At 39.8% G+C, this 20,526-nt stretch overlaps 1 protein-coding gene across 2 annotated transcripts in view; it reads left to right on the plus strand.

Moving 5' to 3' along the window:
- Positions 1-20,526, plus strand: part of ARHGEF28 (Rho guanine nucleotide exchange factor 28) — a 122,778-nt gene that overhangs the window by 25,538 nt on the left and 76,714 nt on the right. The window contains exon 1 of one of the 2 annotated variants that reach the window (XM_066180738.1): positions 12,294-12,442. The exons of the other annotated variant lie outside the window; for it this stretch is intronic. The gene's annotated coding sequence lies outside the window, so the exon portion shown is untranslated. Of the gene's footprint in view, positions 1-12,293; positions 12,443-20,526 lie in introns of those variants that run through there. 2 annotated transcript variants of the gene reach the window in all.

Raw genomic sequence — 20,526 nt, forward strand, 5'->3', positions numbered from 1 at the left:
AGGGGTGGACGAGAATCAAAAACATCAAATGTATTTTTTAAACACAGATGATGTCAGTGATTAATTTACATTATAATTACAGGCCATGGATACCAAGAAGCAGTTTCTGTGTCTGTGTTAATGTACATGGCGGGTTTCTCGCCTGTGGTCCTTGGCAGCTGTCCTGTCACTTACAGAGAGAATCTGTCATGCAAAGTTGTCTCACTTTCTGGCTGATCATGCAGAATGTGCCACCAACACTAGCCACAAGCAGTTGCTGGATAAGTTTGGGCTAAGGATGAAAGATCTGCCATCACTGGATAATGACCTGATGATGGCTGTTGCTTATGAAAATTTGCCTTCAACCTGGAACATCCTTGGAAACTGCCCAGAAGGTGGTAGAGTTTTATTTGAAGTTAGAAAACTGTTAACAGTGGTTTGGTGCATAGTTCAGACCAGAGTATATCCACTGTTTTGTCCAGTTTCTCTACTCTTGTGCTTTGTTTTGTGGTTAATATGAAAATTTGTTCAAGTGTGAGAGGGGTAATCAGAGATTTGTTTTGTGCCCAGAGAGTTAAAAAGGATAATGATGGTTATTGTAACTCTGTCTCCCTATAATGTTTTTCTGCCTTGACTCACTGTGAATGCAGTTCTTTATTTGTAAATAGAGCTGTCTGTTTAAAAAGAACAAGAGCTGTATCATGAAGGTTTGGAGCCATAATTCTAACCAAGTGAGGTATTTTATCTTGGAAGGAAAAAGTGGTAGCCAGAGAAGAGTATGTTACTGTAGGCATTCCAATGTGCAGAGTAGACATAATTTATGCCATTGTTTTGTCAGAGTTTATCCTTAATTTATTACTATGGTCATTCTTTGGGGAAAATCTCATTAAACAAGTTTATAAGTGGCTTTTTTAAATTGTAGAGGAGGTGGAATGAAAATACATGTGAAACTTTACGTTAGGGTATGCTACTGAAAAAGTTCATAACAAAATCAAGTGAGATTTTTCTAGTTTCAGGTTTCATTGCAAACAGAAAGCTGTAGTTAGGGTTTGCTGAAGAATATATATTTTTTTGCAGAATCAGCTCATTTATAGCTGAGGGTGGAAACTGTGTTGCACTTCATGGCTTCACATGTTTTTCATTGAAATTTCAGTAGTTTTAGCTGTTTTCCTTTTAGTACTTTAAATTGCTGAAAATTAGGAGACAGGCATTTTCCATATGAGCCAAACTGAAAGAGATGCATGCAAGTTTTCAGGAAATAAAAACACATCAATTAAGCTCATTTCTTTGGGTAAGGGCTTTTCATGTCTTAAATCCTTCTAATTCTTAATGACAGATAACTTAATATCTGGAGAATGTTTTTTGTCTGTTTGTTGTAAACAACCCCTTTAACAGATGTGAAAGCAAATACCAAGTCTCATTCAAATATTGGCTAGACAGGAGAGGGTAAAAAAAAGATCATTACTTGTTTCATTTTGATGTGGAGTAAATATTTGTTCAGCTTCTGGAAAAACTGTTGGATTTTAGCCATGAGGACCTTGTATCAAAGCCTGAAGAAATCAGCTTAGTTTTGTTTGCAGGCTTATTTAACCTTTTCACCAGCTGAAACCCAACCCAAAAGCATCAGCAGGACGCCAGAGGTACTGAGAGATGCTTGGGCATAGCCAGCTGGGTACCTGCTTGTTTGAAGTGTGTGGAAAGGTTATCCTGGGTGTGTTGTAGGTCCAAAGAGTCAGAGATCATCTCAGCAGGTATCAGAGTAAGCTCTGCCAGGGCAACTGCTATCCCCACAGCAAAATCCTTTAATTTTCAGTTGTGCTAATGTCTGATTTTCAGGTGTACTGCAATGTTTATATAGAAAAAGTATAAGTTGCCCTTGCAAGACAAGATAGATTTTGTAGTTTTTGTTTCTATGTGTTTTTGTTTATATGTATTTTTCATACTTTGTTGTGCCCCCATTGCCATGCAGAGTCTCTGTGAACATTTGAAGCGTTAGACAAGCCTGTCTTCAGCACACTGTGGTGGGATTGCCTCATTGGCACTGTTGTGCTTGAAGAAGTGACCTCTCCTTTTGCACAAGAGATGCTGCTCTTAAAAAAATCCAGGGTCTTTTGCCTGGTTTCTGAACAAATAAAACAAATTCCTGGGACCTGGTAGCAATGCTCATTTACAGTGGGATCTGTCAGTGCACTCCTCCTTGAGGCCACCCTGAAAGCTTTCTGGACAGCTTTTCCTCCAGCCCAAGGGAGGCTAACCCATCACTTTGTCCCTCTCTGAGGTCCAGGCTTGGGCTGGTCCTGATATCTATTTTGGTCTCCTTTAGGCAGTTTATATAATTTTTCTTTAAGTTCTGTATCGTTTCTCTCTCCTTTCTGAAAGTGTAGTTTTGATCCTCTCTCCTAACTCTGAGAAGCACTGACTGGAGTTGCTTCCTTGTGCTGTCCCCTTCTCTGTGTTTTTGTCCCCAAAGCCAGGAAAGCCAAGCAAAGCTGAGGGTTGGCTGTGGCTGAGGGAGGCCCGTGAATGGAGGGGAAGGAGAGGGAGGGAGAAGAGGATGGACTGAGACAGGAGAGCTTCAGCTCTCTCAGCACATGAGAACAGGAGAAGTCCTTCATCTTCAACCGTGAGGGTTATCCCTGGTACTCTTCTACATGCTCTGAAAGATCAAAACGGGTTAGAAACAGGATCTAGAAATTTATGAATATTTAGAAGTAGAATGAGACCTTATTTCCCTATCTGCTGTCCCTACAACTCCTTGTATCAAAGATTGGGGGTGTCTTGACACTTGACATTGTCAGGATGCTCTTAATATGAATGTTACGAAATTGTGGGTGCTGTCATCCATCACCAATTGGGATGTTAGGCTTTTGGTATTCTGTCAATATTCAAAGCTGTGGGGCTGGCTACTTTGGTGGAAAAAAATACTTTTGAGTGACATGTTGCTGGAGAAAACTATTGCACCATCTAGTGTTTTTGGACCACATACATTTTTATGAGGATTTAGAAACATAAGGGTTGATGGAAAGATGGAGGAACTCTTTATTCACAGGAGTTTTGGTATTCAGAAAAATATTTGTATTCCTTTTAAAAGGTATAAGAAGCATTGGATAAAGAGAGCCAAGAGATTGACTAGGGAACATTGCAAATAATTCAGGAATTTAGTGTAATTGCAGGTCAGGAGTTTTTGGCCACATTACAGAAAGTTCAACAAAAGAAAACAAGAAAGCATGACCCTTTTGGTAATCCTCACTTGTAACATGCCTGTGTGATAGCTGTGACAGAAGCTGCTCATTTCCACAGAGTGGTCAGATATTGAGATTAGCATCTTGCTGCTAGAGTAAACTGGGTACTCAGCAAAGGTGCTGTGCTTTGACATTTATTTTTTGGTGGGTTTCAGGAAAGGGGAAGTAGGGGTAGGGAGGAGGGAGAGGGAGAAGCTGATTTTCTTGTTTATTGCATCTTGATAAGGGATATTTTCCTTCTGAACTGGACTACTCAGTTTGGAGACAATCAGTATTAAAAAGTAAGCTAAATAATTGTTAGTGCTGCCAGAAAAAAAGAAGAAGAGAATTTTCCCTCAGTAATTTTTACCAAAAAAAGAGAAAGGGTGGGGAAAAAAAAAAGGAAAGGAAAGATGCAAAGAAGAAAGGGAGGAAAGAAAGACTAAGAAAAGAGAAAAAGTGAGTAAGAAGAAATCAGTCTGAATGAGAAAAATTACTTCCAAATAACTCTTTGTTTCTTAGCACCATCAGGTTATGGCAGACTTCCAGTACTGTCCCAGGAACCATCAGACACAGGTTCAGCTTCTTCCCTGAAGCTTTTTTATCCTTAACACACACAGGTTTACACTTCTCATCTGTCAGAGGGAGCACAGGAGGGCACTTTATGGACAAGAAGCTGAGGGCATCTCAGTTTCTGGTTGTTTTAGGGGCATTGCCAAGAGAGTGAGTTCAGGTTGTCTGAGTTACTTAACTGTGCTAGAACATGAAGAACAGTTGCTGCCAGCTTTGCCACCATTTACAGTTATTTTCAGGAGGAAGACTGCTCTTTTAGGTTTTTGTCTATTAATAGACAATAACATTACTGAATTAAGAAAACTAATTGTGGATCATAGAGAAGGGAATGATGATCAGCTCCCTTTTGTGAACAAGGAGATTCTTCATTTTATTTCATAAATGCATTATAATTGTTTTCTAGAGATAGGTCTTGTGGAATGAACTGAGCTACCAAACTGTGATTTTTTTATAGTCTGCCTTTGGGGAACATTTTTCCATTTTCTGTGGGACTTTCTACTTTATGGTATTCACCCTAACCTTTTCTGTATAGCTAACATTGCTCTTTTCACTTGGTATTATACACATTCCTTCTAAAGTGCACAAACTCAAACCTGACTAATGCATCTCAGGATTTTGATGTAAATTAAAGAAAATTCTGTCTCTGTCTTCTTTTCAGCTGGAATTTTAGATTACTTTTTTTCCCATGGAAGGAAATGGAGAGGAGTGCAAAGTTCCTGTCCTCCTTCACAGAATTAGAAAAAACACTGGGAACAGTAGATAAGTGTATCTAGGTCTGGTGAGATTTGTGAGGAGAGGTAATTGTATTTTGGTCAGAGAATTCAGGGAGTTAGAGAAACAGATAAATCCCTGGCTCAGTAGGAGTTTGTCCTTTTGGAAACTGTGTCTGGCAGGGGAAGGAGGATGCTAGCCTGTGCCTTGTGAAGCAGATGAGTGAGTGTATTCTAGAGCCTGCTGTTTACCCAGAAACCTGCATGGGGGAAGATACTGTGAAGCACGCTTCAAGCTGTGGGTTTCCAGCACATGTATGATTCTCATCTCCTGGTCAGTGGTAGTAACAGCAGACAGGAGGCATTTAAGATCCCTTTGAACTTGAAGGGGCTTTTTGGGGAAAGCACTGAACACTTGGAGATATGCAGAGTGACAGGAGAGTGAGTACTGTAAGAGATACAAGGGATGAAGTTTCCTACTGAAGGCAGCATAAAAGTGGTGGGGCTCTGGAGCCACTCTACTGCTGAATAAACCAGATGGGAAGCTGTGGTCTGACCCAGACCTCAGCTCTCAGTCAGCACTGGGCTGGGGAGCCCTGCCCTTCTCCTGCCTCAAAGGGTGTCCCAGCTCGTATTGTGCACTTGGGTGGTACTCAATAAACAAGTGTCTTACGCCAGACCCCTTCAGGGAGTGTTTGGCTGGAGAACTAAAGGATGAGTAATGTCCCCCCCAGCAACAGGCACCATCTCCTCTAGGGCTTTGGTTCGTGGTTGTGGTCATGCCATCAGTAGAGTCAGCTGGAGCTTCACCTGAGGTGTAGATGTGGCACCATGATGCATGGGGCTGGTGGATGTAAGCCTGTTCTAACCCTCCTGCTGCTAAAACTGCTGGGGCAGGACTCCCTTTGCAATGGACCTTTACCTTCTCCCATTCCCTTTTCTTCTGTAGGGTGATTGATGCCAGCCCCTGGGAGTTGTTTCGTGTAGGTATGCTCTCAGACGGTCTGTCACATACCTGACTTCATGCATTGCAGCCTGTTGTCCCTCCACAAAACCACTTGTGTGGGTCTTTGCACCAGTGGGGTGCACTGAAGACAGCTTTATAATATTCTTATTCCTAATCAAGAAATGAAAAAAAATAGCAGTAATGTATTAAAGTAGGAAGCCATGAAAAAATGGAATTTGTCAGCCAGTTTTGATGTCTCCCACTGCTTTTCAGTCTCCTTCCAGGAAATGAATGAGATTCAGAGCCCAGAAAGGGCTTAGTCATTTCTGTCAGAGAGGAATATTTGGTTTTAGTTTATTTTTTTTGACATAGGAAGGGATTCAGGTGCAAGGAAGAGCAAAAGAATTTTTTTAAATGTTTAAAGCAGACTGTTTGGCTCAGCTCTGTGTAACCGAAACAGAATGTTTTGGCTGGAGAATTGGGATACAATGCAAAACATTCTTAATAGTGTATATCATTTACAGCACCACCTGCCTTGCAGTGGCTGACCCTGTCTGAATCAGCCAGCAGTGTGTCCTTGAAATGATAGGAGTTGTTTGGTTTGTGCATTGATGAAAAACAGCATTTTATACCATTTAAATTAAATGGTATTTTATACCATTTAAATAAGAATATGTTGAAGAAGCCTTGTGTTTTCCCTTTTTTCCTTATTTTGTGTCAGTTTGCCACAGAATGCAGAGTATGTTAGGGTTTTTTCCACAAAATGGGTGTGTATGTGTATGTTTATTTCTGGATCGCTTTCTTTCTGTTGTGTTTTCTTTGTGGTTCCCCCCTCTCTCATACTTTATGCCACACTTGAATTCTGCCCCAAGAGAATGGGAAAATAAAGTGAAAAGTGTATGAAAAAGTGCATTTGTTCTGCCACAGTGAAGAAGTATAAGAGAAGGTGGTAAAAGAAAAGAACTGAAAGTAGAAATTGTTCTTGAGGGAAAGAATTGCTAACTCCCTGTTGTTTCAGAACATACCATCTTTTAATGAAAATCTTTTCTTTATAGGCAAGTCTGTTTAAAAAGCTTATTATCAATCACTGTGTCTTTTTGGTGGTTTTTTTTTGGGGGGGTTTTTTGTTGTTTTGTGTTTATTTATTTATTTATTTATTTATTTATTTTGTGTGTGTTTTTTTGGTACTGCTGATTCTGGAGTAGAACAACAGCAGATTTTGGATCTAAGAGTCCCTAGAGGTGACCTAGTCCTACCCTCCACTTGGAGCAGGGCTACCTTAAGAGTTGTATCAGGTTGCTAAGGATCAGGTTTTGATCCTCCAAAGACAGACAATTTGTAACCTCTGTGGGCCACCTGTCCCAGTGCTTCACTGTCCTTGTGGTGAATAATCCTTGTGCTGAACAGCATATTTACCTTTCCGTTTATCTTTCTGTGTAGACAGTTTGAATTTCAGATTTTACTGTCATGAAGGCATTGTAATTGCTTTATGTCATCAATTTCTGTTCACTCCTGGACAAGCCATGTGGGACTAGTAAGAAAAGAGTAGCCCAGAAAACACATCATCTAGAGAGGTAAAGGACAGGGAGAAATGATGGCTGTTTCTGAGTGCATCAGGGCTAAAAGCAGACAGTGAACCTGCTGGGTGGTTCAGCTACCAATGTGCATTCAAGCTGGCCATGAACAAATTTAGCATGAGGTTAGATGGGGGTTGTTAGGTTAGGCAGATAAAGATCTTACTAGACTATTTGTGGTGAGATATTAGAAGTTATTGTTTTAGCTGGTGGTTTCAGAAGACAAAGATTAATTAGTGTTGTTTTTAAACCCCCTTCTTTTGCAGCAGACTTATTCATACTGCATTGTTTGTAAGATTTGGCTGCCAGAAGAGTAACTTTATTTGCTGCAGTGTCTGAGCAGAGAGAAGGCTATTCCTCATCAGGGAAAGGGCATCCTAAGGGCTCCCTTTTTGCTGAGTGGGAAAGTCCTAATCTTACCATCCTCAGAGCAAGCTTATCTGACTTTTTTTTTTTTTTTTTTGCATTGTTACTGTATACAGTGAAATCCATTGGCCACAGGCCAATGGTCAGAGTAAAGTTTGCTTTTTTGTTTCAGTGCATTTAGTCTGAGGGTTGGGGTTGCATCTACAGATGTTTAATGGATGTTTAGATGTTTAGATTGATGTATTTGCACGTGTTTTAATTAGATTAATTTGTCTGCTGTCTTGTTACTAACACTGTAGTGTAGCATGATCTAGCTGGAAGCCTCTGAAGAACACAGCTTGATGTCCAAAGTGTGACTTTAGTGGAGTTTCAGTATTCCCGTTCAAGGAGCAATTATGAAACCTTTTTTTTTCCTGTGAATGCACAATGTTTGTTCAGGGTGTACATTTTTTACCACATGATTTCCTGGGTGTTTAAACTTGAACTCCCTGGTATACACATAAACACTCCAGACAAGGTGCTCTGCTGTGGTCCAGATGGATGGCACAGTCTTGAGTCTGCTGAAATCCTTGCAGGGAAGACTCTCTGAAGTACAGAAATAGCTCTGGGGCCAGTGCTGTCTGTGCAAAGCACGGATGATGTTATCAGTCTCTTTTCAGAAATACGGCTAGGGGAAGGGAAGATACTGGCACACATTTTTGTACTGTGTCTGAATTGTTAGGTCATCCTCTGAGCAAGCGAGAGATCCGGACTCTGAGCATTGTTTTTCACTTCTGATGACAGTATAACGAGAAAGGCATCCATGTCTAAGCAGCACAGACTTCTCCTAGCTGATTGTTGTATTGTAGTCAGTCTGCTATTTTCTTGGTCTGCCCTGCATCCCCAGGATTTCCCTCTGCCCCATGTCCTATTTTCAATTGCTCTGCAATGGAGGGAACAGGGTATGCTTCCATCAGATGAGTGATCAGGGGAAATTTGAAGCTGTGTGTGTTCAAATTACATCTGGCTGAGGGGGAAGTTGTATTGCAGTCTCTCATTTTTGAAGTAGCGCTTCAGCAGCAGATTATGGGAAGCCTTAACCCTGCTTATTTAAATGTTCCTCCACAGAAGGCCTCAGATCCAGGCAGACCAAGGTGTTTGATGGGTAGTGTTTGACTGGGCTTTGAAACTGTGAGTTTCAGTCAGATCTTCTGGGCTGAGTTGTTCAAGGACAGGTTAGATGGTGCTTTGAGAAACCTTCTCCAGTGGAAGCTGTCCCTATCCATGGCAGAGTCTTTGGGATAGGTGGTCTTTGAAGTTTCCTTCTGATCCAGGCCTTTCTGTGGTTCCATGTTGCTTGTGGTTCCATTTAGCAAAGCAGTCTGCAAACGCCTGAGTTGGATTCAGTGGCATAAAGGTTGCATGGGCATAAAAACTTTGAAATACACATGATATCTCATTTCATAGTTGTGTAAACACTACAGTTCAGGTTAATGCTGGTAACTAAAATTAGGCAAATGTAAATGTTGGTGACTAAAATGATCATTGTTTCCAAAGACTGAAATTGGAAACACTTTTTAGACCTTGGAGGAAAAAAACCCCATAATTCATTACTTTCCTCTGTGGCCCTGGATGCTACCGTAGATCCTGTGCCCAGATGGAAATTTATTTTCCTATAAACTGAAATGGGAAGACCAAGAGAAAATTTTGAAGACTGAAAACTGTGGAGAAAATTGTTGCATAGGCAGGCTAATGCACCAAGTCTCATGTTGGCCAGCCACAGTAAGATGAAGTTTGAACATGACTTTTTAAAAAATAATGGTGTGACATTTTATATGTGTGTTCTACAAATACTTAGGTGCGTATTATGTAAATGTTTAGTGATATTTTAGTGTAAAGAATTCTCCCTGCATCTTGTTAATGTGTCTGCTTCTGCTAGAACTGCAATGAAAAATAGTTTTCAGACACTACATTCAGGTGTGCTGGCTGTTACAATCTGTTAGAGTCTGTGCCCTGAAGCTCTTTTTTGCTTTGATGGCTGGAATTTCTTCCATTTATTGAAGGAAGCATGCTGTGTTTTTCTGGGATTTGACTGTCTGGAAGTTTTGATTCCACTTGAAATTGAAATGTACAAAATTTGGATGGATTGCCACCAAATACCCAATACCAAATCCTCAGATCAAAAACTGTATCACCAGCAGAGATCCTACAGTGATTGTCCCTGTGTACTGGGAGGGAAAGTTCCTTAAATTCCGTACCATTCTGGCTCTATGAGATGTGGAGATAAAGAATTTCTTGGAATGTAATAACACTCTAAGTCCAACATTTTCAAAAGAAGCTGATGACTTTTTCCCCATTGCCCCCAGAGAAGACATTCAGCTGTAGAGAAGGCAGCTCTCCTGTAAAGCTGTCCAGAGAGGATGTACTTGGCTGTGACATGACAGCAGCCTTCAGTTATGTAAAAGGAAGCTGTGACGGGAAAGAAATGGAAATTTCAGTGACATTTTTTAAATCACTGGAAACCTAACGTATTTTAGCTCATTGTTCTAAAATCTGTAGAGCAATGGTCCCTAAAAACTTGACTCTTGTGGAAGAATCCTTATGTTTAACTTTGTACCAAAATATTGGTGTAAAGAACTGGTTGAGTGGCACTTGAGAATATTTTATTGCCTTTAAGTTGCAGAGATTTTTTGTTTGACAATGTATGTGTTAAGGCAGACAAATCCTTCCTTGAAGACAGGCCGGGGAATGGTGAGAGTGATGATTTAGCATCTAGTTACTAAGTGATGGCTGTGTACTCTTTTATTTTAAACTTCATCCCATTGAACTTGATAACTGTGTGCTAGAAAGTAGAGAGGAGAGGAAGGTTTGGCACATGAGGTCACCTTTTGAGAAGGGAGAACCAGGAATTATCCAGCATATTCCATGTATGTGTGTGTTATTTTATATCTTATAAGCTTATAGCTTATATGGATCTCTTACTGTCCTGATAAGCAGGCTGCCTTGAGAAATCTTTTGTTGTCTTCTTAAATTCTTTTAGTTTAAATACTTAGCTGTGCTGTTGGATGGTTTGTGTTGCTGAAGCAAGGCAAATTGCAGGAAAATTGCTTTTTAACTCTATTCTCCATTGGGGTGGTGCTGAATGCTATATTGCCTACAGAGAATGAGAGAAATAGTAAGATTATCACATTCCAGTTGTTTTCTTTGATGGAAGAAATTAGATGGCATTTAGATATCCTTTAGGTCTGCGTATGCAATCAAGTATATAACTGCTGGTTTCAGTGAAAGATGTAAAGTCTTCTGCCAAAAGAACTTTGTAGGTCTGAACCTGAGCTGTATTATTTCTGCAGATGATAGTGTCTTTTGATGCTTCCTAGCAAGTAAAATGCTGGAGTTTGTTACTGATGGTTTTGATCTGCTTGCTGTGTTTTTTTAAGAGCCTGAACAAAAAGAAACTCTTCTCCACCTTGTGATGAAGTTGGGTTTGGTTAAGCTTTCCCTGTTCTTGGCAGCCCAGCCTGGAAGGTCATCAGCATTAGCATTACCTAATAAGGATGGAGCAACACTGTTAGATTTGGCTTTACAAAATGGACACTTCAAACTTGTTGAGATCTTTACAAAGTGAGTATAATTGTTTGCTGTTTTCTATGAAAATGTTGGGTCAGTTAAGAGATGTGGGGAGTACTGCATTGTTTATCTGGAGAGAGTTGCCTATTTTGTGGTGGTTTCTGCTGCTTTTTGCCAGCATTATCCTTTTAAATGGTAAATTTGCATTTACAATTGAAGGAAGTTTATTATTTGTGTTCTTCATTACATTTGAAGTCAATTAATAGTCAGTTAAATGATAGAGGACCAGCTGCACCATCAGGTAGCTCTCCCAGCACTAAATCAGCTGACTCCTGAGACACTAATAACAAGGAAGGACATTCCTTAAAATATATTTATAAAGAAATATTTATATATAAACAGAACCATAGGGCCTGACTTCCCCAAAACCTCAGGAGACTTTGTGACGCCTCTAAAACTCAGGTTTGAACAAACAAATAAGGGAGAATCAGCAACAAAGACAGGGCTGCAGTCATGACTCCGTTTTGCCTGAGAGCTGCCACTCTGACAAATGACCTAAAGGACAAGTGCTTTCTGGCACCTTTCAGCTGTCTGGAGCTCTGTCTGTACAGTCCTGAGATGCTGCATGGGGTGCATGTACCTGTCTTTGCAATGTGGATACCAAATGGTAAGCTTTAGACACCCCTTCTTACTCTAGGCTTTTCTTTGCAAATAGAAATACGCAAGAATTGGGTTACATTTTTATTTTGGTGTGTGGTTCTGTCAGTTCTAGCTCAGTGCAGCCTGTAGTTTATGTGAGACTTATCTGTACTTCAGTTAAAAAAAAATTATAACATGGGTACAGTACATTATGTTATGACTGTCTCATTTGTTTGTTATGTCCAAACAATACTGTATTCCCTTGAGAAACTTTCTGTGTTTCACTCTTGTGGGATAACAAATCTGCTAGCTGCCAGTTGTGTCCTAGTGCTATATATGGCAGCATTGACAGGAAAAGGTACTACTGCTCATTTACAGCAATAAGGAGAAACAGGTATTGTCACAGCTTGCTCATTCTGGCTGCCTTTAGTGGTGAGTAACTGTCTAGAGTTAGCATTGTTTTTTCCCTGTTGATATCTAGAAGTAGCTCTGTGTTCTTAAGGCTGAAAAGAGTAATTGGTGGGCTTTTGTTTGCCCAACTGTGTTTTCAGTGGATGTTTCAGATTTTCTGCCTCCAGTTTTTGCAGTGGGAGTGTTGGGGTCCTGGTGGGTTGTGCTGAAGGCAAGCAGGAAGCTCGCTGTGGCCGTGCTTTCATTGTACCTGTGCAGAGAGCATCTTCTTTGGCTAAAAGAGTGTGTCATTTCAGCTTCCAGGGCAGTCAGTTGTTTGATATTTCAAGAGCAGAGACCAGCGAGGGTGCCTACATACAGTTTGTTCACTCATCTGGAGCTCTGACGCTGCCAATTCAGCCACACTGCACAGCACTTGCTGGAGTCAGACATTAAGCTCTTCAGAAAATACTTCTGGGAAGACCTCTTCTTTACCAGGTACCACAGATTTTCTTCATAATTTCTAGCTGCAGGCTTTTCAGGCTTGATTTGTTTTCCTTTTAATTTAAGCTGCTGTGTCACTGATCACCAGCATAATTTTGTGATTACTCTTGTGGGCTTCTACTTTGTGTAGGTGTAGCACATTGTATGTCTGAAGCTGGAGCATAAGAGGTGCTGTGAACTTTGTCAAAGCCTCTTTTGCCTCCCAAGTGTCTTTTTAATCATGGTGGACTGTAAAGTGAGTATCTTTCCCTGAAATCTCTGTGCCTTCAATTGCATTGCCATTGTATTCATGTTTGTACTTTGAAATACTTAATTTAGTTCCATTCTTCCGGTAGTGTAGTGCCTGGGAGCCTTTATCAAGAGCCAACCCTGGTCTATTATTTACAGCAGAAATACAGATATTTGTTCTACAGAGTTTAGTTTAGTTTTTCTTATTTTAATGTAAAATGTCTGGAGCACTGTTGTCATCTCCTTCAGGACATCTCTTGATTCAATAAAATAAAGAGAATGCTTGAATGTATAAGTTCTTTGATAGATGCAGATGCTTACCTCTGTTTTTGGATTGATACTACACAATATATGTAAAACTAATGAGCTAAAAACACACTAAATTTGGCTTTTCTCTGGTCTTGAAATTCAGCTTTTCCATTCTTAGCTTCAGGTTTCTTCATTTGTGCACTGGTTTTCCTTGCGTTACCTTTATTGCGTGCTGCATTTTTTTAACCTAGAAAATTATTTGTTATGTTTAATATAGAAACTTAAGGTGTGGCATGCTGTATAGTCCTTATGTATAATCTCAAGTAACTACATTTTTGAAGTTTTGATTTGTTTCAATACAGAAAAGTTACTCTTTGTGGCTTGCAGAATCTCTGCAACTTGTGTTTGGCTTTTCCATTGAGATCATAATGAACTCAAAAGGAAAACCAAGACTATGATCAAGAACGCATTGTTATTTATATTATTGGCTTTTTCTTGCGCTCACAAAGTCCTTGTTTTTCGTTCTGTCTTTGAAATGGAAAAAGAAAGTGTGGCATATTAGGTATTCTCAAAGACAAAGACTCTGAAAGGATGCAAAGTTCTGCATTTGGTATTTTCAGGAAAAAGCCTACTGCCCTGGAATTGTTAGTTCCCCTTTTGCCATTCCTCTAGTTGCAGCAGTCTAGATTCTGTTGTGGAGACCTTATTCCCCTCCTGCTCAGCATCAGTGTTGAAGCACTTTCAATCAACTAGAAATAGACCAGAATAATTGTGAAGATCGCCTGATTTATTTGGTTAATTTCTTATACACAAGCTGTTGTGTTTAGATCAGGTATTATGTACAAAAGGAAAGGTAAAATTAGTTTTCCTTCTGTTGCAAACAAGAATTTTGAGCTCTTCAGTTGTATCCAAAGCACTGGGAAGCAATAAGAAATTTTTGGTAGGTATTAAAGATTTCACAGTACATAGTCTTTTAAAAATAGAAGTAGAATTTAGTGCTGTCCTGGAGCACTCATTTCATCTACAGCAGACTAAGGCTGTAGGTGTCAAGACATTAAGGTGTCTTGAGACTGTAGAAATGACCACATTGCTACTTCACACTTGAGTCAGAAAGCCGTGAACTGAAGAAAGAGAGCTTTGTCTCAGTTGTGGTGGCATGTAGTTTCGAATTTGTGGATTTGTATAAAATTATTACCTCAGACAGCAGCACACCTATTCATGTAAGAAAGGCATAATCTTTCCAAAGTATATTCTTCACTCTCTGCTGTGTTGGTTCTTTCAGTTTCTGTTTTATTTCTTAGAAGCCTAAGGAAGTAATGGAAAAGTTAAAAAAAAGCTGTCAGTAGGCTAAAGTCTCTTTGTGCATGTATGCCTTCATGAAGCAGTTCAAAAAGTGGAAACCCACAGGTTTTAAGGCCATGCTTAGGCAACAGAGATGGGGGAGATACCTGAAATTGCCAAGAAAGAATGTGGAATTGCTTAAATTCTGTGTGACCTTCTTGGGGCAGAGATTGCTGTGTGGTAGTGGTGCCTGGATGTGTTTGGTTCATTGTGCACCTGCAGTGGAGACCTAGACAGCATGAGAAGGTGATCCACGAGGTTGTCCTGGCTGCTGGAGGCAGCACAGGGCAGAGGTCTGCTGTGAGAGGAAGAGAGATCTGGGGACTGATGGACACATTTGAAATGTGTCAGAGTAGTGAAGAAACCAGAAAGGGCAGGCCAGGATAATCATCTAAAATTACTAAGATAGTTTATCATAATTTAAGTAATTTTTTTTGTCTGGTAATGGACAGATTTAATAGTTTCCCAACTTTCTTTTGACTTTTTCTGCCTGACAGGTGTTGGAGGGGCAAACTGCCTAGCACCGCAAGAGATGAGCAGAGAAAAATGCAACTTGCCCCAGTGAGGTGGGGCTTCATGGCTTTCAAATTAGTTTGGCTGCAGTACTCAGCCCAGGGGTCATCCCTGGCTTTTTCTTTTGTGTTCAGGTTACCATGTCTTCTCTTTGTTTTGCAGCTCTTGCTAGTTGGCAAATACACAGGCAGTCTACTAGGGGAATAGATTAGAAGCAAGCAGAGTAGCAGATGAAAGGACACAAAAGAATCCATTCTTCCTTCCTCCCACTCTGTTTTTCATTTCTGAGGGTAATTTCTAAAATAGGAGACTGTATCCCAGCCCCCTCTTTCTTTTGAGCAGGAGTGATATGGTTGGTGTGTATCTGAGAGAGGGAGCAGCCTGGCTTGGAGCCACAGCCATGGGGACTGTCTCTTGGCTTCCAGATTGGGTTTATCATGTAGTTAGTGTTTAGTCTTAGTTGGTTCTCTTTGTACTACCTATCCATGAAGATTGCTTGCTTTACAGGGATGATTTTAACATAAACTAGACTTCTGAACAGAGCTGTTGTGCAAAGATGTTGTGCTACTTTTCTTCTAGAGAAGAGGGTTGTAAGCAGTTAAGTGCAAATGGTAAATCTGTTCCTTTAGATTTTTTGTGTATTGTAAGCAGGAGGTGATTTCTGTCCTTGTGGAATCTCTCTCAGTCATTTTAGTATTGCTTATTACATAAGTGTTTGCTAGTCTTTGATATTGTTCTTGAATTTTCAGATAAAGATCGTGGGCATCAAATACAGTTACTGTAATTTTGATTTTTTTTTTTTAATAGAGTTTTAATTCAAATGAAGTTGAGACAGTGGAAGGTCCAAAAACGCCCTGCAGTATAACACACACTATAGAAGGTTCATTTTTTTTATTCCATAGTGTTGCAATCTTTCAAAGCTCTAGAAAGTTGGCCCAGATTCACACACTATTTATTTATTTATTCAGAAAGAACATGTTTCACATGGTTTTAGAGACTTGTTAGTAGAGAACAGTGGAATAGGTAAATCATACATTACAAGAGTTTTGTAAATCATGATACTCCTTACAGAGCAGCGGTTTTCCAATGTCAGACTGAAACTGCTCACAAAATATTATGACGTTTATAGTGACTGGAAAAGCCTTAACTGATCCCATTTTAAGAGCCAGAAATATGTCAGGTGGTTCCAGGAGAGGGCAGTGTTTAACTGAATGAACTCCTGCACATTCCAGTAAAGCCTAATAAGTTAATAAAGATAGGAGCAGAGTAATGATTTGTATGGGTAGTTTTGGAATCCAGCCTAGACTTCTTAATGTGGCGAAATCCTCATTTGTTTCTATTAGATGTTCACTAATTTTTTGTGAGCAGTTTACTTGTGCAGGGACTGTGGGACTGCACTTGTGGGTGAGAATGCTATTTCATTACCAAAATACCTCCCTGTGCACCTCAGAGCAAGCATGTCTTAGAGCTAAAGAGAAAATCACAAAAAAAGATTTTTCTTCATCATCAGAAGTGGGGAGGCTTGGGGACTTACATGTGATTCTTAGGAATTAATTAAAAGTTTTTAGCAGTTTGTGCATTTGCTTACATGTCTGGCATTGTATATTTGGATAAAGCAACAGGCTGAAAACTGAGAGCTCTGTGAGAGGCTTGGTCTTGCTCTTCAGTGTCTGCTGAAGACAACCTTTCTTGAGGGCAGCAGAAATGTGAGCACCTGCACGAACTGCTGACAGGATCAGGACTAGGTGCAGGAAAAGGATGGGGACTAGTTTGAGGGGCATCAGCTAGTAACTTCAAGTGAATGGGTAAATAGGGACACAGTCATGTATTTAAATGTGTATGCTGCCATTGTTTGTGCTGAAAACAATGACCAGCTTTTCTGTTGGTCTTCAGGCAGCAAGTGTTCTGCCATTAGAATTTAAGTTTGCAGAGGATTGATAAGCAGTTGTTAGCAGTTAGAAGCTACATGTCTGTTATTGTAAGTGCAAGTGAGAATTTATTATACGGGGTTTGTGAATGACCTTGGTGACACAGTGTGAAAATGCATTTATTTACTCTGGGTGTTCACTCTGATCAGGGTGATCTTTATGCTGCTCCTTGGGGATAGAAAGTGAATGGCCTTCATTGGCCGCACCGTAGGTGGCAGTCACTTGGCCAGTGTGACTTGTAGGTGATGACGACTTTGATATTTTTTGCAAGAAGCAGTTTTAACTTTGTCTGGCTTGCACAAGCAGAATGCAAACATCAGTGGGTATTCCTAGCCCAGGGAGAGAACGAGAGAGTCTCCAGTTCAGGACATCTATCCTCATTTTGGATTCTGATGAGCAGCAGAGATATTTGGCATAGGCACACCTAGCTACTTGTGTTTTCAATGGAAGCTATATACTTTTGTGCCTTCACGCATCAGAGTTACTTTGTACCTGTTTGTTTTTTTTTTTTTTTTTTTTTTTTTTTTTTTTTTTTTTAATATTGATTTCATTTCAACACCTGGAAAAGTATGCCACATTTTGTAAGTATTCAGGACCAACACAAACAGGTTGTAGTAAACATGGTATCTACTTGTAGACATAAGAAGTCTGTAACTACTGTTTGTACAGTATTAGCAAAGCTTTTTTATATTTCAATATTTAATTGGTTACCATATTTCTGTAAGGAAAACTGTTTTCTAACCACCAAGACAAAAAAAATGAAAAATCACTGAATGGTGATTACTCGTGACTAGTAGCTTGTCTTACAATTTCCATTTGCCAGTATTCAGGAGAGCAAAAGAACTTTGTTCGAGATTGAGTTACAATTATTGCTGCTGGAAGCAAAAATTACATGAAATGATTGTACTTTTTACTACATTCTGAGTTGCATGCCCTGAACTCCTTTATAAAGTGTCTGCTAAGTTCAAGACTTTTGGCACACTAATGTCATGAAAGTTTCCCATTCAGATTTTAAAACTGCTGCCATTCTGAGAAGTAATAGCTACTCACTTCTAAAGTCAAGATCAACAGACCTTTAAAACCCAATCCTATCAGAAGCCCATAGCTGTTAACAAGAGGAGGTTGCTTTAGCAGTGTGTTGCTTCTTGTGAAATGTCATCCTGTGAAAGCAGTAGGTCTGTGTTAGGTGGTGCTGCTGCTAGCTTGATCTACCATAGCAACTTAAATTCAAATATATGGAGTGATACATTATCTGAACAGGATACAGAATAATAAGTGAAATAGGTGGTATTTTGGGTAATTTTATAGTCTGTGCTTTTCTTTTCTGTTTTCTTGACTTTGAAATTCCATCCCCATGGGTTGACTGAATGCTGTTACCTGGAAGATAAGCCAATTGTTGCTACGGCATGTGTGGTATAGAGAAAATGGCTTTTTATCTCTGAGAATTGTGGAACTGAATAATAATCCAAATGCATGTCAGTACTGTAAAAAAAAATCTGGTCATGGAAGCTTTAAAGTAGGTGTCAGTACTTACGGAAGAAATAGTCTGTTCCTACTAGCTGAAAGGTGGTGTCTGGAATGTGTAGTTTGACAGCACCAGGGATTTTGTGCTCTGTATTTATTATTTGTGCTGTATTAGAATGCAATGGGAGATATATATACGTGAGTGCTGCAGGAGATTAATTAAAGAAGATGGATTAATTCAAAATGAATGACTGTGGTACTGATCAGCGTGGACCCAGTCCTAACTCCTCCCAGTGTCCAGGAGCCCTGCTGAGGTCAGGGACAGCAGGTTTCAGTGGGCCCATAACTGCATCCCAGAACTTCATGTCCAGGACACCTGCAGGTCAGGTGGATTTCTTTTTTTTTGCTGAGGATTGTGTGATTTTAGGTAACCATCTTTGAGTTGTTTTTCCCAAGATGTGTTGATACAGCTCTTTTTAAAAAAAACTTGAGTGCATAATTTCTTCAATACCAGTAAAGGTCTCCAAACTCCATATACCTCAAGGCACCTTATGCTGACTCTTGAAGCATACTTAGTTTAACTGTTTGCTGGAGCTGGAGAAATGAAGAGGATATCTGAGAAAAGATATGATCCCAGAATCAAAGATTCAGTATAAAATGAAGCTTATTTACTGTGATGACTCTGTTTATATAATTTCAGTTTCATTTTATTTTAAAATATGTTTGTGAAATAATAATGTTCCTAGAATCATGAATGATGCTTGTGTTCATTTACATTCTGGTATCCAAATTACTCTTCTTTGCTGTTTCACGGTAGTCCTTCGGGCTGCATTTGGGCAAAACTTGTAAAAGTTTTGGAGATGTTTCTTTTTTTGGTGTTTTTTTGGCATTGCTGTGTCCTTCTCCATGTCCCTTGGAAGAAAATATAAACCAAAACACAAGCAAACAACCGAAAAGAGCAGCAGAAGTGAAGTTTTTTTTTTTACTTTTTGAGTTAAAACCTGCAATTCTAATTTCAGAAAATGTGTGACATCCCTGCAGAAGAAAAGTGGAGCTCAGCTGCTCTGTGGCATGAGGCACAGTCCTGGAGCTGCTGATTTTCTGAGCCTGTGGGGGTTAATGAGCCCAAACATAACAGTGACAGTAAATAGCACTTGTTGTGCATCCAGCCTGCACGCTGCCCACGGGATCACCGCTACGGGGAGATGCATGGGCTGCCCAAGCCCATTGTTCTGGCCTGCCTGCCTGCTTCTTGTGTCCCCTTTCCTACTTGGAAAGGGAGAAAGACCAGCAGCAGAAACCAAGGCAGACCCAAACTGACTCTCCTTGCTGTTGAAGGCAACAATCTTTGCTCTTGCAGGTCCTGTGAGCTTGGCATCTGATGAGTTGTCCCTGGATGATACGAAGGTACAGATTTCTCCTTTACAAATAGCTAAGCTTTATTTAGGCTGATAAGCAGCAACCTCTGCATGCCTATCTGAGCACCTACCAGAGCTAAGAAATAAGTTCTAGACTGTCAGGCAACATTTCTGGCTATTTCTATGCTGCAGGAATGTGTGTAGATGATTATTTTCTGTTATGTAATTGTGGGCTGGAAAGCCGGGTCGCAGAAGCAAGCTCTGCATTTGGACCAGAAAGCTTGTGTATTTATGGTGAAGTTTAGTGCCTTTTGGGAACTTGCAGCTGCCAGTTTAGGGTCAGCACCAGACTTTTTTCTAGCATAAGTTTCATCCTTGAGACAGCATGGTTCATTACATCTGAGGAGTTAGTCTCTGAGAGAGACCTTGTGGGTTACTGTGAATCCTTAACTGGATGTAAATGGGAATAATGCTTTGTTGCAAAAACTACTGCAAGTTCCTCTTGTCCTCTACTGGGAGGTATCTAAACAGCTTTTGGGGGAGACCAAAATATGTGAGATGTGCCATTACAACTGTATTTCTGTCAGTTGTATTTGATCTTTAGTCTTATATTCTGTTTTTATTTATATGTATTTGTTTACAAAACTTGAAAATCTTTGTCTTGGTATTTTTTAAACACTGTTTAAAGCAGGAGCTTTATTAGTATCTCAGTGGGTAAATAGTAATTTAGATTGAGAGAAACAAAATATGGTCAAACCAGGTGAATCTGGTAAAAGGGCTATCAAGACTAAGTGACTACTGTCTGTTTTGGGTTCTTTTAATAACATTTGAATGTAGTGGAATATTGTTGAGCTGACACGTTAGGTAATTTTTATAAATGTGGTGACCTCTTTAAGCTTTTTTTTTGTTTGGGTGCTTGAGTTTTTTTAATTTTTATTGCCAGCTGTGCCGAAGATTGAACATTTGTTTGGAACTCACATGTTGCTATTGTAATCCG

The sequence above is a fragment of the Chamaea fasciata genome, unplaced genomic scaffold, assembly GCF_029207755.1.
Source record: "Chamaea fasciata isolate MVZ Bird 193981 ecotype frontalis unplaced genomic scaffold, bChaFas1.0.hap1 SCAF_4, whole genome shotgun sequence".
NCBI classification, from domain to species: domain Eukaryota; kingdom Metazoa; phylum Chordata; class Aves; order Passeriformes; family Sylviidae; genus Chamaea; species Chamaea fasciata.